This window comes from Chiloscyllium plagiosum, unplaced genomic scaffold, assembly GCF_037043375.1.
Source record: "Chiloscyllium plagiosum isolate Xiang-an unplaced genomic scaffold, Cpla_swu_hap1 HiC_scaffold_5, whole genome shotgun sequence".
Classification (NCBI taxonomy): Eukaryota; Metazoa; Chordata; class Chondrichthyes; order Orectolobiformes; family Hemiscylliidae; genus Chiloscyllium; species Chiloscyllium plagiosum.
In genome coordinates, this window is record NW_028270143.1 from 93293828 (window position 1) to 93318339 (window position 24512).

General features: G+C 43.2%; 1 long non-coding RNA gene across 1 annotated transcript in view; it reads right to left on the reverse strand.

The window, feature by feature from the left end:
- The window catches only part of LOC148149983 (uncharacterized), a 140137-nt gene that overhangs the window by 21428 nt on the left and 94197 nt on the right, over positions 1-24512 (reverse strand). Inside the window, exon 2 of the long non-coding RNA XR_015757122.1 lies at positions 24260-24333. This is a non-coding gene — a long non-coding RNA (uncharacterized LOC148149983). The remainder of the gene's footprint in view (positions 1-24259; positions 24334-24512) is intronic.

Below are 24512 nucleotides of genomic sequence, written 5' to 3' on the forward strand. Positions count from 1 at the left end.
TAATATCTGAAGAATTACTCATTTGATCAGTCAGCCCCTGCAGCAGCAGAACTGCCAAACAATCTGCAGATAAACTCATGAACAAATCAGTAAGGGATAAACCGCATTTAACAGCAAAGCCTTTAACTCCACACCTGGTAAGAGAAATGCAGGAGGACATTTGAGCTGGAAGTTCATCACACCAGACAGTTAGAGATATTATTGGAAAGCAAAGATTCAGATATTAATTGATCAGGAGTAATCCCAATTGGTGGTTTAGCAAGAGGGCAAATAGGCTTTGGAGTTCTATACATAAAGTTAACAGTCCCCGATGGGCAAAGGGAAAATAAGCTGAAAATGTGTTGCTGGAAAAGCGCAGCAGGTCAGGCAGCATCCAGGGAACAGGAGAATCGACGTTTCAGGCATAAGCCCTTCTTCAGGAATGAGGAAAGTGTGTCCAGCAGGCTAAGATAAAAGGTAGGGAGGAGCGACTTGGGGGAGGGGTGTAGGAAATGCGATAGGTGGAAGGAGGTCAAGGTGAGGGTGATAGGTCAGACTGGGGTGGGGGCGGAGAGGTCGGGAAGAAGATTGCAGGTTAGGAAGGCGGTGCTGAGTTCGATGGATTTGACTTAGACAAGGTGGGGGGAGGGGAAATGAGGAAACTGGTGAAATCCGAGTTCATCCCCTGTGGTTGGAGGGTTCCTCAGCGGAAGATGAGGTGCTCCTCCTCCAACCGTCGTGTTGTTGTGGTCTGGCGATGGAGGACTCCAAAGACCTGCATATCCTTGGTGGGAGTGGGAGGGGGAGTTGAAGTGTTGAGCCACAGGGTGGTTGGGTTGGTTGGTCCGGGAGTCCCAGAGGTGTTCCCTGAAACGTTCCGCAAGTAGGCGGCCTGTCTCCCCAACATAGAGGAGGCCACATCGGGTGCAGCGGATGCAATAGATGATGTGTGTGGAGGTGCAGGTGAATCTGCGGCGGATATGGAAGTTTCCTTTGGGGCCTTGGAGGCAGGTGAGGGGGGAGGTGTGGGCGCAAGTCTTGCACTTCCTGCGGTTGCAGGGGAAGGTGCCGGGAGTGGAGGTTGGGTTGGTGGGGGGTGTGGATCTGACGAGGGAGTCACGGAGGGAGTGGTCTTTACGGAATGTTGATAGGGGAGGGGAGGTAAATATATCCTTGGTGGTGGGGTCTGTTTGGAGGTGGCGGAAATGACGGCGGATAATACGCTGTACATGGAGATTGGTGGGGTGGTAGGTGAGGTCCAATGGGGTTCTGTCCTGGTGGCGGTTGGAAGGGCGGGGCTCAAGGGCGGAGGAGCGGGAAGTGGAAGAGATGTGGTGGAGGGCATCGTCGACCACGTCGGGGGGGAAATTGCGGTCCTTGAAGAAGGAGGCCATCTGGGTTGTACGTTTTTGGAACTGGTCCCCCCGGTCCCCAACGCCTTATCTTCACCATGGACATCCAGTCCCTGTACACCTCCATCCCCCATCACGAAGGACTCAAAGCCCTCTGCTTCTTCCTTTCCCGCCGTACCAACCAGTACCCTTCCACTGACACCCTCCTTCGACTCACTGAACTGGTCCTCACCCTGAACAACTTCTCTTTCCAATCCTCCCACTTCCTCCAAACGAAAGGAGTAGCCATGGGCACCCGCATGGGCCCCAGCTATGCCTGCCTCTTCGTAGGATATGTGGAACAGTACATCTTCCGCAACTACACTGGCCCCACCCCCCACCTTTTCCTCCGCTACATCGATGACTGTATCGGCGCCGCCTCATGTTCCCACGAGGAGGTTGAACAGTTCATCCACTTCACCAACACCTTCCACCCCGACCTCAAATTCACCTGGACAGTCTCAGATTCCTCCCTCCCCTTCCTCGACCTTTCTATTGCTATCTCAGGCGACCGAGTCAACACGGACATCTACTACAAACTGACCGACTCCCACGGCTACCTGGACTACACCTCCTCCCACCCTGCCCCCTGTAAAAACGCCATCCCATTCTCCCAATTCCTTCGTCTCCGCCGCATTAGCTCCCAGGAGGACCAGTTCCAAAAACGTACAACCCAGATGGCCTCTTTCTTCAAGGACCGCAATTTCCCCCCCGACGTGGTCGACGATGGCCTACACCGCATCTATTCCACTTCCCGCTCCTCCGCCCTTGAGCCCCGCCCCTCCAATCGCCACCAGGACAGAACCCCACTGGTCCTCACCTACCACCCCACCAATCTCCATGTACAGCGCATCATCTGCCGTCATTTCTGCCACCTCCAAACAGACCCCACCACCAAGGATATATTTCCCTCCTCTCCCCTATCAGCGTTCCGTAAAGACCACTCCCTCCGTGACTCCCTCGTCAGATCCACACCCCCCACCAACCCAACCTCCACTCCCGGTACCTTCCCCTGCAACCGCAGGAGGTGCACGACTTGCGCCCACACCTCCCCCCTCACCTGCCTCCAAGGCCCCAAAGGAAACTTCCATATCCGCCGCAGATTCACCTGCACCTCCACACACATCATCTATTGCATCCGCTGCACCCGATGTGGCCTCCTCTATATTGGGAAGAGAGGCCGCCTACTTGCGGAACGTTTCAGGGAACACCTCTGGGACTCCCGGACCAACCAACCCAACCACCCTGTGGCTCAACACTTCAACTCCCCCTCCCACTCCACCAAGGACATGCAGGTCTTTGGAGTCCTCCATCGCCTCCAACTCTCCAACCACAAGGGATGAACTCGGATTTCACCAGTTTCCTCATTTCCCCTCCCCCCACCTTGTCTCAGTCAAATCCAGCGAACTTAGCACCGCCTTCCTAACCTGCAATCTTCTTCCTGACCTCTCCGCCCCCACCCCATTCTGACCTATCACCCTCACCTTGACCTCTTTCCACCTATCGCATTGCCTATGCCCCTCCCCCAAGTCCCTCCTCCCTACCTTTTATATTAGCCTGCTGGACACACTTTCCTCATTCCTGAAGAAGGGCTTATGCCCGAAACGTCGATTCTCCTGTTCCCTGGATGCTGCCTGACCTGCTGCGCTTTTCCAGCAACACATTTCCATCTCTGATCTCCAGCATCTGCAGACCTCACTTTCTCCTCAAAGGGAAAATAAGGCTAGTTGTTTGAAAGGAGTATTGTACTAACTGCTCTGAACAGGTGTTGCCACCATGCTGAGCATATGTCGTGAGGCACAGTTACAGTTGGAAATGGCATTCCTGAAGAAGGGCTAATGCCCGAAACGTCGATTCTCCTGTTCCCTAGATGCTGCCTGACCTGCTGCGCTTTTCCAGCAACACATTTCCATCTCTGATCTCCAGCATCTGCAGACCTCACTTTCTCCTCACAGTTACAGTTGGGCAATCAAGGATGATCGTGATAATTCACACCAAGACTGAAGCACCAGCAATATTGCTGAGTCAGAATTAAGGTGACAAAGGGGCAATTTAAAAGACAAGACAGAAAGAATCTACCAGAAGAAGGTAGTAAGGAGATTATTGAGGCTACGAAAAATCAGGGGATAGTTTAACCTATTGTTCAGCCAGAAAGAATTCGCTAAGGCTGCTGATTCAAGGCTTTATTTGGGAAAGTCATGGAATAAGGCAGACATCGTTCATTAGGCTGGAAATTCTGCATGTTTCCTGCAAAAAAATTGGAAAAATGTAATTTTACCAAAAGGAAACAAGGATCCTCAATTTTGACTGTAAAAAGGCAGGAAAACCCCTGTAAGGAGTATAGAAATACTGCATCATTACTGAGTTTAAAAAACTTTAATGAAAGGGAAATAAAATGGCATTGCTATATTGAGGAAGTGATGTGGAGGTGCCAGTGTTGGATTGGGGTGGACAAAGTTAAAACAAATCACAGAACACCAGGTTAGAATCCAACAGGTTTAGTTGGAAGTACAAGCTTTCAAGTGCTGCTCATTCATCAGGTAGATAGTGGAGTAGGATCATAAGACACAGAATTTATAGCAAGAGATCACAGTGTCATACACTGATGTGATATACTGAACAAACCTAGACTGCTGTTAAATCTTTCACCTTTTAGAAAGGTGACCTCTCAACTAAGACAATACATTAAAGGTGTGAGGTTAGATTCTGTCCGTATTCCACACACACACGCATATAAGTCTATGGGGTGAATTTTCATTTGCAGAATTATATTTGCAGGTACATTCTGTTTTGTTCAAGAAGTGCACAATTTGTAGACCGTCAGTCAATGTGGCATTTTATAAACTCCTACTTTGGAAATAGAACCAGTCTGACTCAAAATTGGAATACAGACAGACTCTAACCTCACACCTTTAATGCATTGTCTGAGCTGAGGTGTCACTTTTTCTTTATTAAACCTTAAAGTATCTCAAGAATGTGACTTGGAAGAAGTTCTGGGATTCACATATTAATGAATCGAAACCTGCAATCCATTCTAAAAGATGAAAGATTTTACAGCAGTCTCGGTTTGTTCCATATATCGCATCACTTGCATGACACTATGATCTTTTCCAATAAATTCTGTGTCCTATGATCCTGCCCCACTCGCTATCTGATGAAGGAGCAGCGCTCCAAAAGCTTATACTTCTAAATTAATCTGTTGGTCTATAAACTGGTGTTGTGCAATTTTTAACTATGTTGAAGAAGGAAGAATCTAATTCAGCAAGAGATTAAAGTAATACTGATATACTGCAAGATCAAAAGGCTTTGAAGTTAGGAATAAACACAGTAATAAAATTGTGCCAAAGTAAAATGCTTTGAAGTAGGAAGAATAAGTAATCACATTAGGAATAAGCCTGGCAAATTTAACATCAGGGATGGGCCAAACATAGCACAGGATTAGAACTCTTGGAGGAAGCAGTTCTCATGTGATAGGCTTACTTTCAAGATACACAATAAATCACAAGCTAAACAACTAAATACATTATAATGTTCAATAGAACCAATAGCTAATGATATCAAAGCTCAATTGGAACATGCAAAGTTAAGCCATTGGTCATACAATAATGTCAATGTGGTGGAGCCGCCGGTAGTAGAAAAATACTAGATGCCTTCCTTGGGAAATTGGTGATCCAGTCAACTCGGGGCAGACAGAACCTGTTTATATTAATGGTCATCAAATTAACTTTAAGCTTGATTCAGGGACAATGCCACTGTCTTATCAGATCATTTAGCATCAATGAAGAAACAGTCATTATAGCCTACAAAAATGAACCTACATGGTCCATGTGGGACAGCACTCAAGATTAAAGATATGCGACAAGAAAGATGTCAGAGAATAGAGAATGTGCATGTAATTCATAACCAAGCACTCTCACTCTTGAGGATTATTTTCATTTGTCTGTATCATGTGGGTGATGTTGGCCAGGGCATGCCTATTTCTCCTGGAGAAGAAGGCATGAGGTGCCTTCTTAAATCACTGGAGTCCATGGGGTATAAGGATACTCCACGTGTTGTTTTGAAGGCGTACACGGGAGGAGTTTGAGCCAGTGGCAATGAATAATATAGACAATCTCATCTCATTAAAATGGACAGTGAACAGGTCAAGACAGACCAAGCTATGCCAACTCTGTCCAAAGACAAACCAACCAGAGAACATCCCATTTAGAAACAGAACATTTTTTTGAATCGTCAAAGCACAACCAGCATCATATTTTGTTCGGTTTCCGTTATACAAGACAGAAACCATAAAAGAGAAAATAAACTATTGCGATGAACAATGATGGCATCAGAAATATGTCTTATATGGCAAGCCACTCACCATCCTGACTTGGACATATATTGCCATTCCTTCACTGTTGTTGGGTCACAATCCTGGAATTCCCTCTCTAATGGCATCGTGGGTCTACCTACAGCACATGGACTGCAATAGTTCAAGAGGCAGCTCACCACCACCTTCTCAAGACCAACTCAGGTATGGCAATATATGCTGCCCAGCCAGTAGCATCCATGTCCTATCACTGAAAGAAAAAACTTCAGAAGAATCAAGAAGAAATTGCCTAGTCCAGAAATACCAGATACTGCAAAAAAGAAAATACCTTTTTGGACTGAGCAGGCATCTTCTATTAAGGGAATTTGTGAGATTAAAGGTCCTTCAAATAACATTATACTCCAGCGACCTGATACAACAGGCACTGCTGCCTCACAGCACCCGGGACCAAGGTTCAACTCCAGCCTTAGGCGACTGTCTGGAGTTTGCACATTCTCTCAGCGACTGTGTGGGTTTCACCTGGGTGCTCTGGTTTCCTCCCAAAGTCCGAAGATGTACAGGTTAGGTGGATTAGCCATGGGCAATCTGGAGTATATAGGGATTGGTGGGTCTGGGTGGGATGCTGTTTGGCAGGTTGATGTGGGCTAAATGGCCTGTTTCCACACTGTAAGAGTTCTATACTGAGCAGCCCTCACCAATGTCTGGGTGGGAGGACCTATGCAGATAAGGCTTGACATGGTTTGGATGATTTGACATTTACTTGAGTGCCCCCACTGCTACATAATCCTGACCAGGATTTTTTTTTAAAAAGGTGTCGCTTTAAAAGGTCTTTAAATTAAGTATATGCTCTCAAGTTTATACCCAAAAAGTGGTGAACATATTAATGGAAACTGCATTCTCCAGAGATGAAAATAAGCAGATTTAATAACTTGTCCAGATAATTTGAAACACACCATTGTGTTGGAAATTCTTTGATGCCTGTTTTTGAAAAAAATGATATCATAAGCAAAGAGTCATCAGAGCTTTCAGTAGTTTTAAAAGGTCAAACTTGTTAAAGAATAGTTAGAAGCCAACTTGCTTGAAGTCAAATAAGGCACCAACGTGATGAAATCTACTTCTTTGCTTTGTACCATTAGATTTGAAGTTAAATTGTACTGTTTGAACAAAGTGATGCTGACCAGGCCTGCTGTTCACATCTTGTGAAATAAATTATTCACATTGGTCCTCTCCTTTCACTTTATGTTTGCTTTAATCGACCTGAGAAGAGATTGAAGCATGTCCAGGCTAGATCACAAGTGGATGTACTTTTTAAAATATTCTTTGATGGCATCTGAGCTTTGCTGACAAGGTCATCATATGTTTCCCATCCATAACTGCCCTTGAGCTGAATGGCTTACTGGACCATTTAAAGGACATTTTAGAATCAACCACATTACTGCGGATTTAGAGTCACACATAGAGCAGACCAGATAAGGATAATGGATTTCCTTCCTTATCGGACATCAGTGAACCAACTGTGTCTTCTGAACATTGATACTAGGTTCATGGTCACTGTTACTGAGGCTGGCTTTCAATTCCAGATTTATTAACTGAACTGAAATTTCACCAACTGTAATATCCTCAAAGAAGAAAACTGAGTCTCAAGTCCAATTATATTAAATCTATTACCTCTAATCCAAAGATGTGCATGTTAGGTGGATTGGCAAAGATGTGGAAGCGAGGTGGGTTAGCCATGGGAAATGTTGTGTTACAGAGATAGGGTAAGGGGTTGGTCTGGGTGGGGTGCTCTTCAGAGGGTCAGTATGGCCTGCTTCCACACTGTAGGGAGGTTCCATGACTAGTCCAGCAACTCTTTCTAAATGTCCCTATGGTGGGCTGTTGTCAGAGAACAACCAGGCAGCAGTAGTAACAGTTAGATATTCAAACTACTTACAGAAAATTGCCAAAATTGACCATTAGAAAAGTATATGTAATAGATCTGAATTTACTTACAGCACAGAAACTATGACACAAAACAAGGCTAATTGTCCCTTTTTGGTGTGCTGATGTTAGTATTTCACCTGGATATCTCTGCATTCTCGAGCAACTCAAAGACATTAACTGAGCATACTCATAGAGTATGGATGCCCTTCTGGGCAACTTATTCAGAGATCACTGGTGCCCATGAAGCAGTAACCGGGCATGAACCAACCCAGTCAGCAGAAGGATAAGGAGTGAAATTTGAAGAAGGAAAAATGCTCATTTGGTAAACAGCACACAGACTTCCATTGCATAAACTCATAGTGGAAGAATGTCTAATTGGACAAGCTGCTGGGAAGTCATTGGTGCCCACAAAGCCACATCCTGGCATGAGTCGACCCAGTTTAATGAAGCGGGAGGAGGAGAAAAAACATGCCCATTTATAAAATTTGGTGTGCAAATTCTAGTGTGATTTTCAATGTATTAAATCAAACTAAAATTAATTTGTTGCTCAGGTGAAGAATAAATGTAAACAGAAAAATTACGTGTTCATCTTGTGTAGATTTTTCTCCCTTAACATTTGCTGTGGTTTCAATCTGCTAGCTGCCCGGGCCAGTGTAAATTCTTTATGTGTGATTCCAAGGAATGAATCTATTTAATCAGAGGCAATCTCACAGATCTGCTTAGCCCTGTTCTCATCCAATGCCAACGCAATTCTGAGTAAGTCTAACTGGAGAACAAATCATAGAGGGGATCAGATTTCCCCTTCCTTGCCCATCCTGAGGTCACTTTGCACCCCTGCTGAGATCACATAACTTACACAGGCCAGGAATGGGATCTTTCCTTTCTGTTTGTGTCAGCTAATCACTGTCTTGGTCAGCACTGGCATGCTTTTATATTTTAGTGTGAAAATGTAAAGATGATTCTCCTTTTTTGGTATAAAGGAATTCTAAACTGAACCTCAGTCAGATCTGTATTACATGTAAAAATAAGGTAAATATCACATTGCTTCAGCAAGTTGGAATGTTCTGATACAGAAAATTAGAGAGTGCACAGCAGACTTGTGCACACAACACTGACATAGGGTCCAACCTGACTGAGTTCAAATTTCCTCTTTTAAAATCATTGACGTTTGAGGTCTGGAGAGATCAGAGGCTCTTCTGTAGTTCAAAATAATCACAAAGGCCCATCTCCCATCAGCCAGGTTCACATGAGACTTGTTTCCCTGGCTGCCTTTCTGAATAGAACTTATTGATTTAACATCTCAGGATACTGCGATATTCTGTCATTAAAATGATTTATCGGGCCATGGGAAAAATGTCTCCTGCCAAGAACACAGGACTCGAAGAGACAATGACTGCATCTGTTTGGCATATGCCATCAAGGTAGCCTTTCAGATAAGAGCAGGGCCCGGGATTGTTTCTCTCTGTAGCTTTGTGAATGCTTAACCAGTTACTGGGCAGGTGCTGAATAGTTGGTCTGAAGCAACCTCAGTTTCCATCCGAGAAGCGCAATTATCAGTTAAATCAGGACAGTGCCTGTCTCACATGACTTTCAGCTCCATTCTTGCCCGTGCAACCCTCCCACCCTGTCCTGATAATCAAAGTGGAGCCACATTCAATCGGTATATCCTGTTGTTCCAGGCAATTTATTATATAACAACATCTGACATGCATGGCAGTAACTGCTTGCTAATTATGGTGCAAATCGACAGTGTCAGGTTTATTGTGTCGCTGGGTCTCTGGAACAATTGGACATTTGTTGTGTGAGAAGATTACACAGTGCTGGGCAGTTTCCCTAAAATTATCCCCATTTACTGTGACTGCTTGGACCTCTTATCTGGGAATAGAGAAAAAAAAGTCATTAATGAGTCCTCCTGCCGGTTCTGGAACTCTGAGACTCTCTGTTCAATTTGTATCAAAACAATCCCTGTTTCTCTTTCATTTTTAATGATTACTGTTTCATGTCACCTTGGGCTCCCTGCCTGAACTTGTTATCTCATTTCAAACATTACACATAATAACACACCGACCAAGTTATCACAGCAGTTTGTGAAGAATGCCCCAACAGCATTGATAAAAGTAATGATTTTCTTGTACGCTCGACCACTTAGATTTTCGCTAAATAAATTAGGTTTTTGAAACTCTCTATAGTTTTTCTTTCCTACTTCAACCCCTTTGCTTCTCAAGGTATACGCTCCCCATCAGAAAGGCTTGTATTTATGTAGAGCTTTCATGACCTTGGAATGTCACAATGTGTTTTACAGCCAATTTACTACTTTTGAAGTGTAATTGATGTTGCAGCGAAGAAAGCATTGCAGCCAATTTATGTGCGGCAATCTCCCACAAACAGTAATTAAATATATAACTACTGTTTTCGGTGTTGTGGGGGTTAAATGTTGGCTCAAACTCAAGAAGTGATCCTTTTCTCTTCCTGGAATAGTGCTGTGAAAACTCATATCCACCTGAGAGGGTAGACAGGGCTTTGGTTTAATGTCACATATTAAAAATGGCACCTCCAGCAGCGTAGCACATCCACTGCTGCACTAAATTACCCACCTGGTTTATAGGCCATTTTGGGTCAAAGGCTGCAGTGAGACTACTAAACCAAAGTTGATCCTTGAGTTGATACCATGTGAGTTGAAAAGTGCTTTGCATATTTGTTCATGAGATGTAAGTTTTGTTTTAATTCATTCACAAGATGAGGGCATCACCTGCTAAACCAGCATATATTGACCAGCAGTTAAAAGTCATCCATTATTGCTGAGTCTGGAGTCACATGTAGGCCAGACCAGGTAAGGACGCCTGTTTTCTTCTCTAAAGGGCATTAGTGAACTAGATGGGTTTTTCCCACAATCGATTCACGGTTATCAGATTTTCTTCATTGAATTCAAATTCCACCATCTGTCATGGCAGGATTCGAACTTGGATTCCCAGAACATTACATGGGTCTCTAGACTAACACTCCAGTGATACCACTAGGCCATTACTTAACTCTGTTGCTGACACGGTAAGCATTTTACCCCAGCTGCCTTTGAGGCGTAGTATTCTTGAAGCAATGCTGTCCACAGGGTATAGGTGCACCCACAATGCTGTTAGAAAGGATGTTCCCAATTTTCAATCTGTCGCAACTAGGAAATGTTATATAATTCCAAGGCAGGATGGTGTGTGTCTTGATCTGAATTTTGCAGGCGGTTGTGTTCCTATTGGTTTGCTGGCTTTGTTCCTCTTGGTGGTAAAGGTAGATGTAGTCAAGAATGGCCCAGTGAATGGCTGCAATGCATCTTGTATTTGGTACACGCTGCTAATGTTGAAGGAGGAATTACGTGTCTAAGGCTGTGAATAATATGCGAGTCAAGCAGGCTGCTTTGACCAGGATGAAGACTTGAGTGTTGGAGCTGCACTCAGCCAGTTAAATGGAGAATGTCCCATTATATCCCTGATTTGTGCAATGTAAATTTTAGGCTTTGAGGTGTCACTTGCTGTGGATTACCCAGCCTCTGATCTGTCGGACAATATTGATATGACTTGTCCAATAATGTTTTGGTCAATGGTAATCCCTAGGACGTTGAGGGTGTTGCACACCCATAAGGATGTCCATTGCTGACTTGATATTTAAATTATCTTTTAATGATGTGTTCTGAAAGGGAACCACAAATGCTGTTTGACAATTGTATCAGATATTGGATTGCAAATGGTAAAATTGGCTTGGGCTCCCACTCCTTGTACAATGGTCCCTGCTTGGTGCAGATATGTATTGCTATTGGGTGACAGCAGAATCAGCCTTGGTTGTATATGATGCCACTCACAGTTGAACAGCTTGCCCATACTCCCCAACTGAGCTCACACAGAAATGATCATTAATTTTTAAGTTGAGAAAGGGCAAAGGGTGCCAATGGGGTGTGCTTGAGAAAACATGAATCCTTCATATTTGAGTTGGGGACAACAATGGTGTGGGACAAAAGCCAAGTTGTAGGTTGGCTAACATTTCAAAAATTAGGAGGTGTATTCCCTCCCTTCTAAAATCAGGCAAATGTTAGAGGCTGAAATTAAGAATCAGAAAACAGGTTGCAATCCCATTCAAACATCTCATGCTGCACCTATTTTCATAGTAAAATGCATGAGGTTACATTCAAGGACTGAATGAGTTCCACTTCAAAATGTTTGTGATTTGGGCAGCTCCGCATTCCAACTGAGAATTGTCCCAAGGAATGAAACAGAAAGATTCTGTTGCAGAAATAGTACTTCCTTCTGTCCTGCTGCATTATAAATAATACGAGAGCAGGTTGCAGACGTAAAGGAAGTAGATAGGTGTTGGATTTGCACATAACAGTGCACACCAGACCCTTTGTTCTCTCCTGAACTTCTGAACCTATTGCGCTGTTGCAGCTGTCTGGTACCGAGGGATTAAGAATGAATTCTCGGGGACTTATCATTTTCGGCTTTGTTATATAAAAAAACAGAAAAAAACATGAAGTGTTTCTTTCAGAAAAATTCTATAAAATAAGCACTGAAGCCTGAGGAAATGTTACCATTTAAAGTCATTAAGCTGCAGTAATTGTCAGTCCTCTCAGATCCATTTTAATACAATCAGGACTCTCCAACCTCACAGTCTTCCCACAGAGCTTTCAGTAATTAAACAATATTTTATACTCTGAGAATGATGGCAGCACTGCAAATAGGATAATAATTTTCAGCTTAATATGAGAACAAAATAATATTCAGTATCAAAATGGAAAGTTTAACCCCTGACTCTTCTCTCTCAATATTTTCACACATGCACTTAACGAACAAGTGGAGATGATGCTATTCCACCTTAAATTCACACAGAACATCCAGAGAGTCAGAAATACTTTATTTTCATCGGTACACAACTTCATTAAAAATAGTGTGCAAAGAATGTTTTTTTAACCTAGAGGACAGTCAGAAACGTGAAAAGGTTCTATGTTAGAATATTAGTGTTGAGGCAATAAGAATACTGATCAATACAACAGACTTGCATATTAAAATATTTTTTAAATTGGGTTCATCAGACTTGGGCATCACTGGCTAGGCCAGCCATTATTACTTATTAATTGCCCAGAGGCATTTAAGAGTCAACCACATTTCTGTGGTGAAAATGTGTTGCTGGAAAAACACAGCAGGTCAGGCAGCATCCAAGGAGCAGGAGAATCGACGTTTCAGGCATGAGCCCTTCTTCAGGAATGAGGAAAGTGTGTCCAGCAGGCTAAGATAAAAGGTAGGGAGGAGGGACTTGGGGGAGGGGCGTTGGAAATGTGATAGGTGGAAGGAGGTCAAGGTGAGGGTGATAGGCCGGAGTGGGGGTGGGGGTGGAGAGACCCACATTTCTGTGGGTCTGGAGTCGCAAGTAGGCTAGGATATTAGTGAACCAGATGTTTTTTTTTCTGACAATGGTTTCTTGGTCATCTTTAGACTACTCATTCCAAATTTTTATTCAAAAGCCCCCTGAGCCATGGCAAGGTTTAGACCCAGGTCCCCAGAACATTACTTGGGTCTCTGGATTATTAATCTAGTGTTAACAACAACTCCTTTAAAAATGTAACTGATTATCATAGAGTTATAGAGATGTACAGCATGGAAACAAACCCTTTGGTTCAACTCGTCCACACCAAACAGATATCCTAACTAATTTAGTCTCATTTGCCAGCACTTGGCTCATATCCCTATAAACACTTGTGAGAGGCGCTTGCAAATGTTGTTGTTTCTGCAAAAATCACAAGGCTGAGTCATGAGGGGGGTGTATGTTAAGCTAGATATGCTTGCACAAACAGCTACAAGTAGCTGTATCTTGCTTCTGCAAAGATCGCAAGGCGGAATCACGTGGGTGTATACCAAGAAATAACTAACCGAAAAGGGATGTGGTCGACTGGTAGAAACAGATGTATTGAAATGACAGTTGCAATTGTCACACACATAGGGAAGTAGTATGAACAAGATAACCAAATAAGACCCAGTGTTGCGTCAGCAAAAGTAATAAGACCCAGTTATCAAGGGGGTGGGTTGCACGCCAACAACAGGCCACAGACAGATGTGGTAAGCCGATTAGATTAGCAGCTGCACAGAGCAATACAACTATCAGATATGAAGTAAAAGGGGAGTACCGAGAGACTCAACTGAACTGTATAAATTATAACCTCCTGATCGGGGTGCCTACTTTATGGTCACCCGGGCTTGCAAGACCGTCTGAATACAGACTGCTTCAGAATTTGACTCGGACTGAAATTATTGAACAGTGAGCTTCGTTTCTCACAACTTCCTATTCATATACCCATCCAGATTCTTTTTAAATGTTGCAATTGTACCAGCCTACATCACTTCCCCTGGCAGCTCATTCCATACACGTACCACTCTCTGTATAAAAAAGTTGCCCCTTAGGTCTCTTTTATATCTTTCCCCTCTCACCTTAAATCTATGCCCTCTAGTTCTGGGCTCCTCCATCCTGGGGGAAAAGACCTTTTCTATTTATCCTTTCCATGCCCCTCATGATTTTATAGACCTCTATAAGGTAATCCCCTCAGCCTCCGACGCTCCAAGGAAAACAACCCCAGACTATTCAACCTCTCCCTACAGCTCAAATCTTCCAACTCTGGCAGTATCATTGTAAATCTTTTCTGAACCCATTCAAGTCTCACAATATCTTTCCGATAGGAAGGAGACTTGAATTGGATGCAATATTCCAACAGTGGCCTAATTAATGACCTGTACAGCCGTAACATGACCTCCCAACTCCTGTACTCAATACTCTGACCAAAAAAGGAAAACATACCAAATGTCTTCTTCACTATCCTATCTACCTGCGACTCCACTTTCAAGGAGCTATGAACGTGCACTCCAAGGTCTCTTTGTTCAGCAACACGCTCCAGGACCTTACCATTAAATGTATAATTTCTGCTCTGGTTTGCTTTTGCAGAATGCAGCACCTCGCATTTATCTAAATTAAACTCCATCTGCCACTCCTCAGCCCATTGTCACATCTGATCAAGATGTAATCCGAGGTAACCTTCTTCGCTGTCCACTACGCCTCCAATTTTGGTGTCATCTTCAAACTTACTAACATATCTCCCATGTTCACATCTAAATCATTTACATCAATGATGAAAAACAGTGGACCCAGCACCGATCCTTGTGGCACTCCACTGGCCACAGGCCTCCAGTCTGAAAAGCAACCATCCACCACCACCCTCTGTCCACTACCTTTGAGCCAGTTCTCCATCCAAATGGCAAGTTCTCCCTGTGTTCCATGAGATCTAACCTTGCTAACCAGTCTCCCATGAGGAACCTTGTCAGATGTCTTATTGAAGTCCATATAGATCATGTCCACCCCTCTGCCCTCATCAGTCCTCTTTGTTACTTCTTCAAAAACCTCCATCAGGTTCATTAGATATGATTTCCCAAGCACAAAACCTTGCTGCCTATCCCTAATCAGTCCTTGCCTTTCCAAATACATGTACATCCTGTCCCTTATGATGTTACACAAGACAGGTTCCACTCTTCCTTTCCTGAAGGTTTTGGATGAGAACACCACTGAATCTGACATTCAGTTATTTTTGAAAACCCCTGTAGAATATCTATTCTTAATGTGTGTTGATAAGGTGTATCAGCGGGCAGCTCAACTACAGGAGCATCACAGCTACATCTGCTGCTGTGGAGTTTTCAAGCAGTAATTATGACACAGCAATCACTGGCCAGAATCTCAACTTGACATACTGACCCAGAAACACAGGTCAGTTGTCATGGAAGAGCAAAATCATTGAAAGGTTACAGAACCGATTCTCATCTCCAAGCTAACGGACAATGTTAGTTTTCAATTACATGCTGACTCTGCCTCACTGTCATCTCTCACTATTGTTGAAGTTTTAGTCTGCTTATCTGCCATTGAATACTGTGAGAGCAGGAAATTCATTCAGTTAAAGATTGAAGCTTTGGTCCCTGTTCATAATTCCATTCCCAACCACTGATTCTATGCCTCTCCTTGGTAACAGTCTGACATTAAGCCAATCTATAAGTAATTTTGGTGTCATACTTGATGCTAAGTTAGTCCTTCCAGCCGCCTCTTCATGGCATCTTTAAGATGGTCTAGTTCCACTACCATATGCTCGAGTTCACCCAGTCTCAGCTCATGTGCTGCTGAAACCTTCGCCCATGCCTTCATTATGTCTAAAATTGATTACTCCAACTTACTCCTGGCTGGCCTCCCACAATGTACCTTTCATAAATCTCTACTCTCTGTGTCATAACTCCGAACAAATCTCTCCAGCACCCCTTTTCTCGCTGACTTACAGTGGATTCCAGTCACAAGACCCTGAGATGTACAAGCAGAAGTACACCATTCAGCCCATGGAATCTGCTCTGTCATTCAATTAGATCATGGCTGATCCAAAAATCCTCAGCTTCACCTACCTGCCTTTTCCCTGTAACCCTTGATTCCCTTACTAATTAAAAATCTTCTCTCTCAGCCTTGAATATTCTTAACAACTCAGACTTGACAAAAATCAGACAATGTTGTATTTTTAAATTTTTCACCCTCATTTTCAAATTTCTCCATGCCTTCCCTTCTCCATATTTCTGCAATTTCCTACAAACCTTCAAACCGCCAAGATATTGGCACCTCCTTTAATTCTGGCCTTTTGGGCATTCCAAGTTTAATTGCTGTCAAGGCCTCTGTTATATAATGTATTTGCCACTCAAAGACTTAATCATCCAATATGATGATGTTATACAGAGTAGGGAGAATGGGAGAATGGTTCTCATCTCAAAAGGAGTAAGACAACATTTAGATCTCCCTCATAGTCTTCTTAAAACTGTCTATCGTACCAATGTAACCTGGACCTGATTGCTATCATGCAATAAACCACATCTTGTTGAAGTCAAGAACCTCTTCTTGTGAGACTATCACGGGGTTTTCCTCTCCCACATTAGACCAGTCAGGCTCTTTAGATCCTGATTGATAGCGGCTGCAAATCTGCCTGATGTATTTCTCACCAAGGTCACTGTAGTCAGGATCCATTGTCTAATAGCTCCCTTCTTACACTTCTCTGCCTCGCTTTCCTACTTTAAGATATTTGTTGATTCTGAAGGACAGGTGATGTTGGGTGTATTGGCTCGGGTCAATGTGAACAATTGAGATGTCAGTTTCACAATTAGCCATGAGTTAGAGTAAGTTTTAATTCTTCTATCTGTTCCTGAATAACTTTAAAATAAGTTGGAGTTCTCTGAAGTCTCCAATTCTAATGTCAAGTTGGGGACCTTTTCCAAATGTTTCAGATGACAAGTTTAAATTTCCCAGCAATTGCCATGTAGTCAGTTGTGTCAGATGTTCTGAGAAGTCCCAACATGCACCTTCCAGTGGACATCTGGTTTCCAACTACCTGGAAACTGGAAGATTTGGAAGATCTGTTTCTCTCTCAGCAGATACTGCCAGAGCTGCTCGCATTTCCATTTTTATTTAATACCTACACCATCCTGAATCAAGGGATTTTTGGAAAAATAACACTAATGCATTCATTATCTCATCAGCAACCTCTTTTAAGACCCTGAGATTAAATCCACTTAGACCCAGAAACTTGTCAGTCTGCAGCTCCATCCGTTTGCTCAGTACCACTTCCCTAACGATTGTAAATTTGTTAAGTTCTTCTCTCCTCTCCTGCTCCCAATTTACGGCTGCATTCTAGAAGGCTTTTTGTATTCTCTATGGTGAAAACAGATGCTAAACACTTGCTTATTTCATCTACCATTTCCTTATTATCTCCTACTAACTCCCATTCTCACTCTCTATGCACATTTACTGACACTTTTCCTTTTTAAACATCTTAGAAACTCTTTTCATCGGTTTTACATCCTAGCCAACTTTCTCAAATATTCTAATTCCTCCCTTCTCATTAACCTTTCTGTAAATCTCAATTGTTCTTTATATTCTGACCAATCATCTGACCTGCCAGTCAGTTTGATGCAGTCACATGCTTCTCTTTAGGTTTGATGCATTCCTGAGCTTAAACTTGAGTTGACCACAGATGGTGGTTCGTCCTTTTCACATTTCTATTTATAGTAGGAATATACTTCTTATTAACATTCTGAAATATCCTCTTAAGTATCTGCCACTGCTTCTCTGTTGATCTATCTCCTTCCCAAGATCCACAAGCCTGACCACCCTGGCCGACCCATTGTCTCAGCATGCTCCTGCCCCATTGAACTCATCTCTACCTACCTCGACACTGTCCTATCCCCCCTAGACCAGGAACTCCCCACATACGTTCGAGACACCACCCACGCCCTCCACCTCCTCCAAGACTTCCGTTTCCCCGGCCCACAACGCCTCATCTTCACCATGGATATCCAATCCCTCTACACCTCCATACGCCATGACCAGGGCCTCCAAGCCCTCCGTTTTTTCCTCTCCAGACGTCTCCAACAGTACCCTACCACCGACACTCTCATTCGTTTGGCTGAACTGGTCCTCACCCTTAACAATTCCTCCTTTGAATCCTCCCACTTCCTCCAGACCAAAGGGGTAGCCATGGGCACCCGTATGGGCCCCAGCTATGCCTGTCTCTTTCCTGGCTACGTAGAGCAGTTGATCTTCTGTAATTACACCGGCACCACTCCCCACCTCTTCCTCCGCTACATTGATGACTGCATTGGCGCCACCTCGTGCTCCCGCGAGGAGGTTGAGCAATTCATCAACTTCACCAACACATTCCACCCTGACCTTAAATTTACCTGGACCATCTCTGACACCTCCCTCCCCTTCCTGGACCTCTCCATCTCCATTAATGACGACCGACTTAATACTGACATTTTTTACAAATCCACCGACTTCCACAGCTACCTGGATTACACCACTTCCCACCCTACCTCTTGCAAAAATGCCATCCCGTATTCCCAATTCCTCCGCCTCCGTCGGATCTGCTCCCAGGAGATCCAGTTCCACCACAGAACACACCAGATGGTCTCCTTCTTTAGAGACCGCAATTTCCCTTCCCACGTGGTTAAAGATGCCCTCCAACGCATCTCGTCTACATCCCGCACCTCCGCCCTCAGACCCCACCCCTCCAACCGTAACAAGGACAGAATGCCCCTGGTGCTCACCTTCCACCCTACCAACCTTCGCATAAACCAAATCATCCGCCGACATTTCCGCCACCTCCAAATAGACCCCATCACCAGGGATATATTTCCCTCCCCACCCCTTTCTACCTTCCGCAAAGACCGTTCCCTCCGTGACTACCTGGTCAGGTCCATGCCCACCTACAACCCACCCTCCCATCCTGGCACTTTCCCCTGCCATCGCAGGGACTGTAAAACCTGCGCCCAGACCTCTTCCCTCACCTCTATCCAAGGCCCTAAAGGAGCCTTCCACATCCATCAAAGTTTTACTTGCACATGCACTAATATCATTTATTGTATCCATTGTTCCCGATGCGGTCTCCTCTACATTGGGGAGACTGGGCGCCTCCTAGCAGAGCGCTTTAGGGAACATCTCCAAGACACCCGCACCAATCAACCACACCGCCCCGTGGCCCAACATTTCAACTCCCCCTCCCACTCTGCCGAGGACATGGAGGTCCTGGGCCTCCTTCACCGCCGCTCCCTCACCACCAGACGCCTGGAGGCAGAACGCCTCCTCTTCTGCCTCGGAACACTTCAACCCCAGGGCATCAATGTGGACTTCAACAGTTTCCTCATTTCCCCTTCCCGCACCTCACCCTAGTTCTAAATTTGCAGCTCAGCACTGTCCCCATGACTTGTCCGGACTTGTCCTACCTGCCTAACTCCTTTTCCACCTATCCACTCCACCCTCTCCTCCCTGACCTATCACCTTCATCCCCTCTCCCACTCACCCATTGTACTCTATGCTACTTTCTCCCCACCCCCACCCTCCTCTAGCTTATCTCTCCATGCTTCAGGCTCTCTGCCTTTATCCCTGATGAAGGGCTTTTGCCTGGAACGTCGATTTCGAAGCTCCTTCGATGCTGCCTGAACTGCTGTGCTCTTCCAGCACCACTAATCCAGAATCTGGTTTCCAGCATCTGCAGTCATTGTTTTTACCTACCGGATCCATCCCCTAGCCTAGTATGCCAGTTCACTTCAACTAGCTCAGCTTTCATGTCCACATGGATTCCCTTATTTCGATTAAAAATAATCGTATCTCTGTTTCAAACTGGATGTAAAATTCAATCATATTGTGGCCACTGCTACCTGGGAGTACCTTTACTCTGAGGTCACTACTTAGTCCTGTAACACTACATAGTACAGGTAGTGCTGCTATAATGTGTGTTTCGTCCAAGTGAATCGGCTGCAACGTGATTAACGAATACAGGACACTGTTTCTAAAGTGTGGACTTTAAAAATGTGTGTTGGCTATAATGCGATTGCATCTCTAACTCTTTAAGTGCTATTTTTATTGCAAGATTTTTATACAACGCTGGGTCACTCAAGAAAACAATTATTACGTAATAGCAGAATTATTGTACCAAGTCCAATATAACCTGCTCAGTGGTCAGTTCCAAACTCAGCTACTCTGAAAAACTCTCAAAATCATTCTATGAACTTCTCATCCAGGCTACTAATGCCAATCTGATTTTTGTAGTTTGCTATTTTTAATTAATATCATTTACCCTTTAATATTCAGGGCCTAATCTTTATCATCCTGCAGCTAAGCTTCATAACAATTACCAGGTCATATTTATTTACTTCAAAGCGTGCTATCAATTCATTTACTTAATTGTGAATGCTGCTTTCATGCTGATACATAGCCTTAAGTTTTGTCTCTTTGTTACTTTGTAATATGTAATCTTGATTGTTGGTGAATTCCTAGATTCTTTCTCTCTACTCCTTTCTCCTATTCTCTGTCCCCATTTTCCATGTTATTAATTTCTTCTCTTACCTTGCCTTGACTCCACAGCTTTGTACGTTTGATTCCTCACTCAATTTTTAATTTATTTCTCTAGTAATGCAGTTTATAAGATTAATGGCCCCACCACAGTTCAGGTAAGACTGGCCCAATGGTACAGTCCTCACTTTGTCCTGTACTGACGCCAGTTGCCCACAAACCAGAACCCATTTCTCCTTCACAAATGTTTGAGCCACATATTCATCTCTCTAACTTTGTATACCATATACCAATTTGCATTCAGCTCAGGTAATAATCCAAAGATTAGTGCCTTTGGGGTTCTGCTATATATTGTAGTGCCTAGATCCTTATGTTGCTGGTACCTACATAAGACGACCTCTTCTCATATCCTCCCCTTCTCAGCTCACATTCCTGTCTAGCCCTGTGCAAATGTCCCTGTGCAGTGTCTGTAGTTCAGTCTCCAATTTGAAATCTCTGATCTAAAACTATTCAAACTTCAAACACTAACTGCAGACATGCTTGCCCTGGATCCCAGCTTTATGCAAGGAGGTCCCACATGTTGCAGTCTTGACACATCACACAAACTGCCACCCTTAATTAGGTTAAATTTTTTAATTGTACTGTGAAGTTACTGTCATTGCTATTAACATATTTTATTACCTTTATCATCAATTTGCACTCTCAGTTATCTTTTAAGAATAAGAAAGATCTTAACTACTTTCCAGAAACTCACAAAACACTAGCTCCTTTCTCTGTAATACGGCAAGAACCAATTCCAGTCAATGCCAGTGAAGGTAATTCCATCTCTGCCAGCCATCTCAGCTGTTTCTCTTAGTGATAATGCCTTTTTAATGGTCTTCATCTTGCCCAGTCCTCAAGGTGATGCTGGCTGCTTCTCTCTGGGTTCTCCTCTCACCTGCTCCTTAGCTGCATTATCTTTCAATTACCTGTTGAGTCATCTTTGAAAAGTTGGTGGTTCAGTATTTATTCCAAACAGGATGACACTACATTGATAAAGTCCATCTAGAGTTAGGAAAGTTGATATTTCTTTGGACGTATCTGTTAATGAAACTTGCTAATATCCTTTGATAAATCAATCTTTGTAACAAACCTTACTTGACCAATTCTCTGAATGCAATACTCCGTCATGGAATTGGATGTGATTCAGCTGTTGTCATTTCATTAGCTTTATCATAATCTGTACATAATCCTAATGAGCCACTTGGCTTTGGCACCATTACAATAGATGAGCTCCAGCTACTGTAACTCGGTTCAATAATGTATCTCCCCATGAATTTTATCTCTTCCCTCACTTGAACTAGTTCTCTAGGTTCAGTCTATAAGGATGTTGCTTTGCGGGTGATGCAACCACTACGTTGACATTACATATTATTGAACCGAGTTACAGTATCATAAAGCAATGAAATGACAACAGCTGAATCATATCGGGTGGCATGGTGGCTCAGTGGATAACACTGCTGCCTCACAGCACCAGGGTCCCAGGTTCAATTCCAGCCTCAGGTGACTGTCTGTGTGGGTTTCCTCCAGGTGCTCCAGTTTCCTCCCACAGTCCAAAGATGTGCAGGTCAGGTGAGTTGGCCATGCTAAATTGCCCGTAGGTGCATCAGTCAAAGGGAAATGGGTCTGAGTGGATTACTCTTCAGAGGGTCGGTGTGGACTTGTTGGGCTGAAGGCCCTGTTTCCACACTGGAGGGAGTCTAATCTAATATATGGCCAAAAACATTTTCCCTGATCTATTGCACAAATCAATTTATCCACTTGCAATAGTGTATGTTAGTTACTTTGTCAGTATTTTGGAAAATAGCATATTATTACATTTAACTTTTTGGACACCTCTATCTTATCCAATCTATTTTTGGAGTGTTAATTACAGAATTTTAAATTTCTGATTCATTCTCTAATTACTCTTTTATCTTAGCAACACCCAACATCATTTTTAAATACCAACTAATATATGTCACACCACCTTCTGTTTCTATGCCCAGTACCTCTGTGCACTCATTGTTTTAAGGATGCACAGATCCCTCAAAAATTCAAGAAACTTTAATCCTGAATGAGTCCCCACTTTGTTAAGATTCCAATTATGTTAAGTCAGATCTAAAAATAAAATCTGACCATTAGATCCTAGCTTTTATTTTTAACTGTGGAAGTCAGTTACTGAACATACTCACAAGAGACAGCCTCTGCACCTTTAACAGAAAGAATGAAACATTTATTAAATAGAGGGGGGGGGAAGAACTTGAATTGTATTACATGAAAATGAAGTTTGGAAAGATTTTGATTACACACATCAGAAATGGATTCAAGTCCACGCTACCTTTTCTTTTTCCCCAGCAATATCTTGACCAACAAATCTAAGGGAAGGGTTACCAGATGAAGGCTGAAAACAACAAATGCTGGAGATCACAGCAGGTCAGACAGCATCCAGGGAGAAAAAGCAAGCTAACGTTTCGAGTCCAAATGATAAACCAAATCTTTTCTTTCTTAACACAAAACATACACGGTTTAATTTAAACTTAAAGTAAGATATTATCCTTAGAAATTCAGGGTTTCTTGATTGAACATCCCTCCACCACACTCAGGTGGCACATTGCAGATCCTCACCCCCTTGTTGTGTGAAAGATTTTCCTTGTGTTACTGTTGCTCCTTTCACAAATGATCTAAATGCTGAGCCCTATTGTTCTCGATCCTTCCATCAATGGAAACAACGTTTTGTCTACTCCATCCAGAACCCCTCATTATTTTGAATACCTCTATCAAATCTCTGACTAATCTTGCCTTCTTGAAGAAGAGTGTTCACAGCTTCTTCAGTCATTCCCTCATGCCTGGAATCATTATCATGAATATTTTCTGTACCCTCGCTTCTGCATTCATATTGTTCCAGAGACTAGAACTGAATACAATGCTGCAGCTGAGGCTGAACCAGTGTTTTATACAGATTTCTCATAAATAATTTGGTTTTATATTCTAGGCTCCTATTATGAAAATCCAGAATCCTGTATGCTTTATGAACTGCTTTCTTAACCTACTCTGCCACCTGCACTGATTAATGCAGGCAGGTTGGTGTGGCCCTGCTCCTACTCGAGAATTAATACCATTTATTTCATATTGTCTATCTGCATTTGCTACCCTGAATTTGCAGAGTTGACATGGTCTCCTGTTAAGAGTCCTTCTTTCTAGCCTTCTACTTCCTCTTCCAGAAAATCTGTGTTGACCCTTTTCATTCCCCTGATCATGCTGAATGAAGGGCAGTGATTACTAGTGTACCTATGTCTGGGACTAGTTGGTTTCTGCTGTTACAACTGACACTGGAGGATGCACCAGTCCCATCAATCCACAGATCCCAGGATAGAAGAAAGACATTTTCCAGTTTCCAAGACGACCAATTTAATAAGTTATCCATATCAAGATTTTTAACAAAAAGATCAATTAACCTGGTTCCTTATGACATACACTTATGATCCTATTATCAAAACAAAGCTTATCCAATAACATATAGTCAGTAATATAATATTATAAATGCCAATCCATTTAAATATTCCAAAAACACAGACACACAGACATACACTCTTTTGGGAAAGAGAGAATAATTAAACAGATTTCTTTGCACAGATTGACTTTCCGAAAACAAACTTTGTCCGATAGGTTAATTTTGAAGCCAAAAAGATAAAGCATAGGATCCTCTCGATCTGTTGCTGTGATATTCTGGCATGTGTTGTCAAGTCATTACCTTGCATGGTTTTCTCTAAAGTCTTGCCGATGCAGCTTGCTCCGGAATAGATTCTTGAGATGTTATTTCAATCACTGTTTAAAAAGAAAAAGTAAGATTTACCCTGAACTGATGTCAAGGGTTTTCTTTTCAGAAGTAGGAGAGATCGGCTGGGTAGCTTATTCATAGCAAGCTTTCCTTCAGTTTGTTCAGGCTTTCTTCCAAAAACCTTGATAAATCAAATATCTCGCCCAGCCAGTCGCTGTTCAAAACT